The sequence below is a fragment of the Myotis yumanensis genome, unplaced genomic scaffold (assembly GCF_028538775.1).
Source record: "Myotis yumanensis isolate MYYU_CA2020_CCGP unplaced genomic scaffold, mMyoYum1.0.hap1 SCAF_6, whole genome shotgun sequence".
Lineage (NCBI taxonomy): Eukaryota > Metazoa > Chordata > Mammalia > Chiroptera > Vespertilionidae > Myotis > Myotis yumanensis.
The window spans coordinates 57709148-57719915 of record NW_027223757.1 but is presented as its reverse complement, the minus strand read 5'-3'; positions in this window follow the sequence as shown (position 1 = coordinate 57719915).

Here is a 10768-nt window from a genome sequence, read left to right as displayed (position 1 = left end):
CATCCAATTTACAACCCCACCCAAGCTGCGCACAGTGGCTTTTGCATAAAAATGGCCTGTTGTTTTGCAGCCTAAAACCAAATGAACTGTAGCTGGGTCAGAGAGCTCCAAAGCTTCCAAAAGAAGGTCCAAGGCCTGGTAGCAGCAGCCTGCTGTGCTTCACAGCTGGGCCTCATCTGGGCACTTCCAAACCCCAAACAAAGAGGAGGAATCTGCAAAGATCTCTCTGTAGCTCCTGCTGGGTGGCCACAGGCAATGGCTGAGTGGAAGTTCTACACCTCCTTGGAGATCCAAGAGCTAGTGTACCCAGTGGTCAGAGTGGGACCATACCAGATTACAACTCTTCACATCCATAAGCAGCACACACAAGGGGCAGACTCAGTGAGCACCAAAGCCCCACTGAAGCAAGTCCTGCCCCATAAGGGTATCTCTAGCACAGCAGTTCTTCCACTGTAGACACAGCTGGTCCTCATAACCAATTGGCCTGGAGGTCAATTCCTCCCAGTGATACCAACAGCAATTAAGGCTTAACTACAACAAGACTGTGCACACATCCCACAAAGGGAATCACCAAGAGTGTCCACCTCAGGTGACTGGGGAGACTGAGCCACTGGGCCCTATAGGACACCTAGCACACAATGCCACTCTATCAACACAGGGAAGCAGCCAGAATGCGGAGACAAAGAAACAGGTTGCAAATGACAGAAATGGAGGAAAGCAAACTACTGGATATAGAGTTCAAAACCACGGTTATAAGATTACTCAAGAATCTTCTAGAAACCTCCAAGAAATTTAGTGAGACCCTCAAGGATATGAAAAAGGACAAATCAGAAATTAAGCATACACTGACTGAAATAAAGAATAATATACAGAGATCCAACAGCAGACTAGAGGATCCCAAGAATCAAGTCAAAGATTTGAAATATGAAGAAGCAAAAAACACCCAACTGAAAAAGAAAAAAGAAAAAAGAATCCAAATATATGAAGATGGTGTAAGGAGCCTCTGGGCAACTTCAAGCATACCAACATCTGAGTTATGGGGGTGCCAGAAGAAGAGAGAGAGCAAGATATTGAAAACCTATTTGAAGAAATAATGACAGAAAATTCCCCCTACCTGGTGAAAGAAATAGACTTACAAGTCCAGGAAGTGCAGAGAACCCCAAACAAGAGGAATCCAAAGAGGACCACACCAAGACACATCATAATTAAAACGCCAAGGGCAAAAGACAAAGAGAGAATCTTAAAGGCAGCAAGAGAAAAACAGTTAGTTACCTACAAGGGAGTACCCATGCGACTGTCAGCTGATTTCTCAACAGAAATTATGCAAGCCAGAAGGGAGTGGCAAGAAATATCCAAAGTGATGAATAGCAAGAACCTACAAGCAAGATTACTCTACCCAGCAAAGCTATCATTTAGAATTGAAGATCAGATAAAGAGCTTCACAGATAAGAAAAAGCTAAAGGAGTTAATCACCACCAAACCAGTATCATATGAAATGTTGAAGGGTATTCTTTAAGAAGAGGAAGAAGAAGAAAAAGGTAAAGATAAAAATTATGAACAACAAAGTTACAACAAATGCATATCTTATCAACAAGTGAATCTAAAAATTAAGTGAATAAAAATTCTGATGAACAGAATAAACTGGTGAATATAATAGAATCAGGGGCATAGAAAGGGAATCGTCTGACAATTCTCAGAGGGAAGGGCGTGTGGGGAGTGTGCGAAGAGATTGGACAAAAATCTTACATTTATGGACGAGGACAGTGGGGTAAGGTAAGGTCATGGGGTAGGGTGGGAACCAGGTGGAGGGGAGCTATGGGGGAGAAAAAGAGGAATAACTGTAATAATCTGAACAATATTATTTAAAAAAAAGATCTTCCCCTGGGACCTCCCCTAAAATCTCCACCCTTAAAACCCTTAGATTGGAGGACTCAGTGTGCTCTCCCTCCCTGTCTCAGGCTTGTTACCAAGAGCTTCCTCACTCCCAAGCTCCAGGGGCCCTTCTTTTAGCTCTATAACTTGTTTCCTAAGCCCATTTCTTCTAGAAATTCCTTCCGCCTCTCTGATTTACTAAATAAATATTCTCTTATAGTTTAAGTCTTCTTTTCTAGCCAGAACCTAAGTACCAAGGTTACTGAACCCAGGTTTGGTCTGATACCACCAGTCAGGCACCTAGTGCCATTCCCACTGCCTACAACAGCTGTTTAATATTTTGAAGCTCATCATAGTTTATTTTGTAAACCATTAATTACAAAATAACAATATATGTTTGTTATATTAAGATTATCTTTATCCTAGGCTGTCATCCATCAGAAGACCCTTCTTCTTGAGGTTGTTGATAGAAATATGCAATGCACCAGACAAAATTAATTAAAGAAATAAGTTTTATTAACTATAGCACCCTAGGGAGTTTGATTGGACCTCCTGGAGCATTACTTTTGCCTAGAAAGACAAGTCTAGATGGCTTCTCCAATCTCATACTTAAATCTTGGATCCCCTCTCCCCCATCCCCTTCCCCCTCCTCCCCAAGTTTAAGAAAAAACAATTCTGTATACACTAACTAACAAAAGGTAAGGAAGGGTTTTCCCCGCGTGTGAAGCAGTTCTGACTGAGATCACAAACCTGAATGTCAGGAAGAAGGAGCTTTCGAGTGGAAAGGCAGACAAACCAGAAGGAGCAGGAAATATAGAGGTTTGCAGGCAAAAGATAGGGAACCATGGTCTTATTTTTGGAAATGCAAGTAGTTCAATATTCCTAGAGCACAAATTTCAGGTAAGAAACTGTAATTGCATATAAACTCCATTTCTTTAACATGATCTTGTCTAAAACTAGCAATTTGCAGGTTCACGGTTTATATCCAGTTCTCACATTCTTTCTGTCCATACACTCCCTTTTTAAATCTTTAAAGCCCTTAGGACATCTGATTTGGGTCAGCATTAAGCTGTATTAAAAACAAAGCCTGGAGTCTGTTGACCACAGAAACAGAGTTTGAGTGTAGCTAAAGATAACATCTTGACTTAATTATCCTTAAGCCCCAGGACCAAGAAAGTGGAAAGACCCTATGGACCACACCCTCATGAAACCAGACAGAACAATGCCATGGCTGACATCAGGACAAGAAACAATGATCAACTACTCCCTACCTTGACCCCCAACCAATCAGTAGAGCCCACAATCCCAACTCCTTTAGTCATCATGATTAATGGATTTTGCTCTATGTAACCTGTCCCCTGAAGCCATCCAGGAGCCAGGTCTTTGAACACTAGATTTTCTGTGACTGGGGGCTGGATGCTATTTCCTCAATTAATAAACCTCTACTTTCTTGGCTGCAAACTCCTGTTTACATTTGAATGAACTTTGATGCACTCAGGCAAACAGGTATAATTGGGTAATAGAATGTCAAGAGATGAAACTATGGGAATAGGAAGGGGCCAGTCCATGGAAGCTTAGTGTGTCTTGTCATGTGGGAAATAAGGACTTTATCAAAGATGATTAGCAAGCATGTGATATAAGCAGACATGTGTTTTATAAAGACAAACTTGACAAGAATGAGAGGGAGCTGAAATGAAGGCTCCCCCCCGCCCCAAAAAAGGTTATAGGTTATTGCAATAGTCAAAGTTGAAAATCTTGAGGATCTGAACAATAGTTAACATTCTTAAGGTTATACAACTAGCAATTTGTATATTCATGGTTTATATCCAGTTCTCAAATATTTCATGGTCAAAGACCTTTTACCATAAAGTTTGTAAGGATGAATCAACACTATTAAGGATTCAACTGTGGTGGACCAGGAGAGAAGGAAAAGGCAAATTATTAATAGAAGCACCCAGAGCTGTGCAAACATGGAAGGCACGATCGCCTCCTTCCTCTGCTTCACTGAATCACAACCCAATCAGCTACTCTTTTTTTTTTTTTAATTTTTTAACATATATTTTATTGATTTTCCACAGAGAGAAAGGGAGAGGGATAGAGAGTTAGAAACATCGATGAGAAAGAAACATCGATTCAGCTGCCTCCTGCACGCCCCCGACTGGGGACGCGCCCGCAACCAAGGTACATGCCCTTGACCCGAATCGAACCTGGGACCCTTCAGTCTGCAGGCCAACGCTCTATCCACTGAGCCAAACCAGTTAGGGCTTTTTTTTTTCTTAAAGGTCTCACACATTTATTATGAACCAACCTACTATTGCAGAAAAAAAAAATCAACAGAGAAAAATCATGAGTCCATTAATTTCCCAATTAAAATGCCCCAACTGTCCAGACAGTAGCATCTTTTCAATCATTTAAAGGTGTAGGCAACCTGGATACAGCATAAATATGTGAGTCATCTCTCATGTGTGATTTCTCACACTTTCTTATTAAGTTTACCTGAGTAGTGCCACACCATATTTTCGGAGAGAGGGTGGTGGCTATAGGTTCTGCAGCAGGAAAATGCTATTTTATCAGATCCAATGGAGATGGGGGCAGCAGCCGACCTTCACGGAGATTCAAGCAACTGCCCACACCGTGTTGACTCCTCAGTCAGCCAGTAAAAGCTAAACTATGCTTAATAGTAAACAACTTCAAAGTGTTAGTACCTTGCAAAAGCAAAGTTTCTTTTCTCAGTTGTGTCTTTTTGGGGTCAACTCCAGCTCTGTTCCCCATCTTTTTCACACTGGGATCCAGACTGAATGAGTTGAGTTACTCCTATCTGTGCATGCTGGCCATGAAGCAAAGGGAAAACAGAACTAACTCTTAAAACTTCTGCTTCGAAAAGACACATAAAAATTCCTATTAAATTTCACTGGCCAAACTGGTCACCTGAGGAAGCCTGACATCAAAGGGCAGGAAGTTCTCTTGCAGGCACAAATCTCATAGAGAGAGGCCCACATGGGGTGGCAACAAATATTTTCTAATACTCAGTCTACAAGAATTATTCACATAAAGGCCCGCCTGGGTATTTCTGGGGATGCTAAGATGGCTCAGTCAGGTTTACCAAGAACCTATTTTCCTGGGAGACTGAAAGAAAGCATTGTCAGAGGAGAGAAATCTCTTCAGAGAAGAGAAGCTTAGTTCAGTAACAGACTACCTGGAACAAAGCAGCATAATTGTTCAAACCCAAGCACTCTTAACTCAGATTGCTAGTTGTAAATCGTATCTCTATCACTTCCTAACTATGTGACCATCGGTAACTTACTCAAATTCCTCACTTTTCACCTATACAATGGAAATCATTTTTTAAAGGAAGGAACCTTTTAGCATAAAACTTTTAAAATATATAGGGTCCATAGACAGTCTTCCAATGAACCCAGAACAAGAGCATTTAACAAAGTTGCTGTTACAAGCTCGGTGGTGGTACGGCATTGGCATTGTGGCACAGTGTAGCTCCAAGAAACAGCCATGCTCCCTCCTCTTGACTCACTCTTATCTCCCTCAGTCCTCCCCCCCCACACACACACACACTCCCCCACACTTTCCAGCTTTTAGCAGAGCTGCCCTGCTTGGCAGTGCAGCGTTGTGGTCACTCTAGTCATCACATCAACTGAGACTATGCCTGCAGAAAAATGTAGTAAATGTGGCAGAGCTGACATAGCAGATGGGCCTTGTTGACCCTATAAAATACATCCTACATACTCCGGGAATAAATAGGGGTGGGCAGGGGCACAATTTTTAGGGAGATCTGGAGGTCCAAATATTTCACTAATAAAAACTGTGAGAAAGTCTTTCATGTTCCTAAACATTTGAAATCCGTGATATTACTGAAACACTGTACTATACCAAAATGTTCATCTAAAACAGTTTAAACTCCTTTATTTTCGCCCTGGCCAGTGTGGCTCAATTGGTTGGAGTATATCCTGTGCAGCAAAGAGTCGAGGGTTGGATTCCTGGTTGGGGAAATAACCCAGGTTGCAGGTTAGATCCCTAGTTGAGGCACATTCTGGAGGCATCTGATTGATCTTTCTCTCTTCCTTTCTCTGTGGAATCAGTGGAAACAACAACAAACAAACATATCCTCCGGTGAGGATACAAAAAATAAATAAGTAAATTCATTTATTTTCTATTTGAGAAAGATGATGCCTGCCATCTTTATAAGAGGGGCAGTATTGAGCTGATAATCAGTTGAAAGTAGAGGAAGCTCTGATGCTAATAGCATCAAGGAAGCAACGATCAACCATCTCCCAGAGGGCATTCAAAGAATAGATTGTTTTAAATTTGCATTCTACAATTTCATAAATTGTCAGCTTCCCAGGTGTCTGGCCTGGCTCTCCTGAGCAGGGCCTTTAGGGTCAGGCCACTTTGAGAACTAGAAAGACAGGTTCTCAGAAGCTGGCCTTCAGAGACCTAATCTGTCCATCTGACCTATCTACCCTTGTAGGAACTTCAGTACTGAGTTTAGAGTTCACATCCCTTGATAATATCCCTCCTGACATTGAAATTATTCTAGTTTAATTCTTCTCCCTTCTAACCTGTTCCTAAACAACCTCTTAGACACCTACTTTGGTCTGCTTCCCACTATTAGCTGGCCAGCAGAGTTTCTTGATCCCATAACAGATATCCTGCTTGGAAAGCCCTAGCTCCCATCTCCAGAATCTTGGCTGCCAACCATCCAGCTCATTATAGATTAACCTTTTGAGTGGTGGCAACCCCTGGAATGTCCCTGCAGAGAAACTATAAAGATCTTGTCTATTATTGGTTAAAATCTTCAATTATATCCCCACTTACACACACACACACACACACACACACACATGCACACACGCACACACGCACACATGCACACACACACACGCACACACGCACACACGCACGCACACACATTTTCAGCAAAAAAAGGGGGTTTTTAGGGTGAATATAGGGAACATGAAAGGCGATTTTACTAGCAACACCTATCAGGTGCCAATCTTTGATGGTCCTCAGTCCACCTGAAGACATAGAATGTAGAGAGGTTAATGCTTACAATGATTCTATTTTACTAGAGTGGACTGACTTAATTGTGTAGTTAAACATGTGTCACTGAAGGGCCTCAGTAAACACTAAGTGGCTATTATGTATAAGATAGTCATTAGTACTTTATGAGGTAGTAAAAAGAGTACATGAGGTTCATTTCATGACCAGCTTCTAATTTCAATGTGGTGATTACATATATCCTTTACAATATGAATGTATCATATTTATTTGTAAGCATTTAAAATTATTTATATTTAATAGTGTATCTTGCTTTAATTAAAATATAAACAAAAAACTTCAGCTGATATTATGAATTCATTTTGCAATGCCAGTAAAGTTTAATTTAGTTGGTCATCATCCCAGAACAATAAATTCATAAACCTAAGGCAGCCATTTTCCCCCCATTAATTAAGTTCATTATAAATAGGAAAGTCTTCTGGGCTTAAGTTAGTCAAATAAGTCACTTAAAGAAAACATCCAAAGGACTAAAAGGCTGACAAAAGGCCAACATAATTATATCTGAGGTTTGTTGTAAGTCTAATGTCTCTATTTTAATGATATGAACTTTCATTTGAAATTAAACATTAAATATAGAAATATGACTGGTGACATGTGTTATTCATTTAAGCCTCAAAAATGACCTTTTTCTTGCAAAAGTAGAGCCAAGCTTACTATTTCCATTTCCATGTTTGTCTTTGCTTATTTTGCCACAGAATAGTAAAAGTTAACAGTACTCTATATTGGGAAACTCTATAATCCTGCAACTTAAACTACATTCAATACAACAGTGCTTTTAGCACCCAGTGATATTCAATGTAGAAAATGTCTTATTTGATAATCTCAGGAAAATACACTCGGTGTATCTACTGTATAGATACTTTAAAAATGTATTAGTTCTGATGAAGCAATGAGAAGATAAAGTGTATCCCATGCATAAAACTTAAAATCATATTATAGTTAAAGATAATTAAAAAGTACTTATTTATTTAGAAAATATGTAATAAGTCTCTACCATATATGTTGTGGTATATTATGAAATAAAATAATCATAATCTAGTTGAAGAGATAGGAAATAACTAAAAAAGGATTCTGAAGTGCTCTCTAAAAATTATACTGGTCTATGATTAAAGATTTTTCCCCTTCTATCCTGGGAAGTGGGAGAATAAGTCTATTATACATACTAATGACACCATGGTTTTCTTACTAATCAGAAATGGTCCTTTAAGACAAATAGCATATATCTACAACTACCAACAAAAAGAAGAAATAAATAAGACTCAGAAATTAAAAAGAAAGGAAAAAGCTGAAATCCTGTCTATAGTGAACATTCCACAGTGTATTTTATTTTGCTCATTCTTGCTTCCTCCATACAAATATTTTAAAATTACATATATATATATATATATATATATATATAGAGAGAGAGAGAGAGAGAGAGAGAGAGAGAGAGAGTTTACCACTACTGATCTCTTCTATTAGTATCTAGAAGTTGTTTATTTCTAGATATCATTATAAAATGAATGTTTGCTAAGCCCAGTGAAGTTCGCTTCTGCATTTTTAAAATATTAATGAGATTGCCCTTTATATCAATCAATATACCCCATACGAAGTAACACATTTGAAATTTTAGTACTTGAACAATGTTTCTTGGAAAATATGAAGTTCAGTTTTGGTGATAAAGTCTCTCACTGTTTCTCCTTCTATCTTGTATTCAAGGAAGTTGAATTGATGTGAAGCTTAATCAAAGAAACTATATTAGCCCTATGCTTAGCATATTTTCTTCTTTCTCCTATTCTGATAGTTTCTTCCCAATTTCTTTTTTATTAATCTACAAGAGGCCTGGTGCATGAAATTCATGCATTGAGGGGCGGGGGGGGGGGGGGGGGGGCGCGTCCATGAGCCAGGCCTGCACACTCTCGCAGTCCAGGAGCCCTCGGGGGATGTTCCACAGATGGCTTAGTTGGACATCCCTAGCACTGCCGTGGAGTCAGGAGAGGCTCCTGCCATTGCCACTGCACTCGTCAGCTAATAGCTTGGCTTCTGGCTGAGTGGCGCTCCCCCTGTGTTGATCGTCTTCCCCCTGGTGGTCAGTGTGAGTCATAGCGACTGGTCATTCCACTGTTTGGTCGATTTGCATATTATCCTTTTATTATATAGGAAGATATGCCTTCCATTGAAATCTTACTACAAATCTTAGTACAATTTTTTTTTAAATAAAATAGTGTTGCCTGTCCAGCATGGCTCAGTGGTTGAGCATCAAACTATGAACTAGGAGGTTCAATTTCCAGTCAGGGCACATGCCCGGGGTTGTGGGCTTGATCTCCAGTGTGGGATGTGCAGGAGGCAGCCAATCAATGATTCTCTCTCATCATTGATGCTTCTCTCTCTCCCTCTCCATTCTTCTCTGAAATCAATAAAAAAAATTTTTTAAGTGTCAATAAACTAGATAAGAATAGATTTTTAATGGGAAATAAACTGGAGTTTAGCAAGAGTGTATAATGGTCACATTCAAATTTAATTTAATAGTGAAAATAGGAGGAAACAAGAGAAAAAAGAAAAACAAAATGGCCATGCTAGTTTTCAAGAGACCACTAAAAACATGTAATTTATATTAGTTGAGGAAATGCCCTTTTAGTTCTTTGGGGCCGGGGGGGGGGCGGGGCATCTGCTAATATTTAGACTAGTCAAACTCTCTCAAATGCCACTTACCATGAGGACTTTATTTTAACATCACATGACACATGGGCTATGAAAATGTTTGATTTGGTATCAAGTTTTCTCATGTGTTATTCTAAATCAAAATCATATTGGAAGAGGAAGAAATATCCAAGTTATTAGGTTAAAAATTCAGAGAGTAAAGCATTTCACAAAACAAAGTCTAAGAGCAGAGATTAATATTAAAAAACAAGTGTCAAGCCCTAGCTGGTTTGGCTCAGTGGATAAAGCGTTGGCCTACAGACTGAAGGGTCCTAGGCTTGATTCCAGTCAAAGGCTCAATCCCCAGTAGTGGGTGTGCAGGAGGCAACTGATCAATTTTTCTCTCTTATCATTGATGTTTCTAGCTCTCTCTCCCTCTTCCTTTCTCTCTGAAGTCAATAAAAATCTATTTTTTAAAAAGGAAGCACCTTAAAAAACAAATGTCAAAAAAATTTTTTTCTCTCAAAGATAGGGCAATAGAACTAGTGTGTGCCAAGCTAAATCACTTCCCTGATATAAGCCTTGGTGGCTCCCCACCTGGCCACAGTGCCTTGAAGCATGATTCTCTAGCTTTCCCAGTCTTTGTGCTCCTCAAATCCTTCTAACAATTTCCCTTTCTGTTCAAATTCATTAAAGTTTTGGAACTAAAGATGCTAGCTTATGCCAAGTTCACCAATATCATTTTCAAAATTATTTAGGACTGAGATAAAATTCCACCGTCTCTATGAATCTTTGTTTTATACTTCTATGTGAAAAGCATGTCTTCATTTTATAAACAGCCTATAACATTTAATGCACTTATTTATTTACAAAATTCATTACCTCCTCCCAAATAAATATTTGTATATAAGTTTTATCTCTAGAACTATAGTGTAGGCTCCTTGAAGGCAGAAACTGTCACATTCAACTTATAACTCTGACTCACAAAACCTGATATAGGGCAATTGACTAAAGATAATAAAATAATAGCCCAATAAAAGATAAAAATATTTATGAAACAGTTTTAAGTAGACTTATTAAGAGAATAAAATGAGGTTATCCACTAAGTCATATGCTTCACACATTGTAAACACCAAATAATATTGACTATTTTTATTGAGACTTTTCACATGTGTATATGTTATTAATATATGTATTAATAACA